The sequence below is a fragment of the Phocoena phocoena genome, chromosome 18 (genome assembly GCF_963924675.1).
Source record: "Phocoena phocoena chromosome 18, mPhoPho1.1, whole genome shotgun sequence".
Lineage (NCBI taxonomy): Eukaryota > Metazoa > Chordata > Mammalia > Artiodactyla > Phocoenidae > Phocoena > Phocoena phocoena.
In genome coordinates, this window is record NC_089236.1 from 45,816,688 (window position 1) to 45,817,619 (window position 932).

Consider the following 932-nt stretch of genomic DNA (forward strand, 5'->3'; position numbering starts at 1 on the left):
TCACAAATGGCAGGATTTGCTTCTTTCTCATGGCTGAATTATATATATATATATAAATAATTTGGCATATATATATGCCAAATGTCCTTTATCCATCGATGAACACAGGGGTTTCCAAGTGTTGGCTACTGTAAATAATGCTGCAATGAATATGGGGGTACAGATTTCATATTGAATTAAGAGTTTCTGTTTCCTTCATACAAATACCAAGTAGTGGAATTGCTGGATCGTATGATAGTTCTATTTTTAATTTTTTGAGGACCTCCATACTGTGTTCCATACTGGCTGCAACAATTTACATTCCTACCAACAGTGTCCGAGGCTTCCCTTTTCTCCACACCCTTGCCAACACTTGTTAGTTCCTGTCTTTTTTTTTTTTAACATCTTTATTGGAATATAATTGCTTTACAATGGTGTGTTAGTTTCTGCTTTATAACAAAGTGAATCAGTTATACATATACATATGTTCCCATATCTCTTCCCTCTTGAGTCTCCCACCCTCCCTATCCCACCCCTCTAGGTGGTCACAAAGCACCGAGCTGATCTCCTTGTGCTATGCGGCTGCACGAATTTGCGTGTCATCCTTGTGCAGGGGCCATGCTAATCTTCTCTGTGTCGTTCCAATTTTAGTATATGTGCTGCCAAAGCGAGCACGTTCCCGTCTTTTTGATATTAGCCATTCCAACAGGAATGAGGTGACACCTCTTTGTGGTTTGATTTCTCTGCTGATTAGTGATTTTAGGTGCCTTTTTAACTATCTGCTGGCCATCTCTGTATCTTCTTTGTAAAAATGTCTATTCAGATCCTCTGCCCATTTTTTAGTTGGATTTTTTTCTATTTTTTTTTTGTATGAGTTCTTCATATAATTTGAATACTAACCCCTTATAGGATATATGATTTGAAAAATTTTCTCCCATTCGGTAGGTTGCCTT

At 37.8% G+C, this 932-nt stretch overlaps 1 pseudogene; it reads right to left on the bottom strand.

The window, feature by feature from the left end:
* Positions 1–564: 564 nt before the first annotated feature.
* On the bottom strand, positions 565–654 carry LOC136137899 (U6 spliceosomal RNA; annotated as a pseudogene).
* Between the last annotated feature and the right edge of the window lie 278 nt (positions 655–932).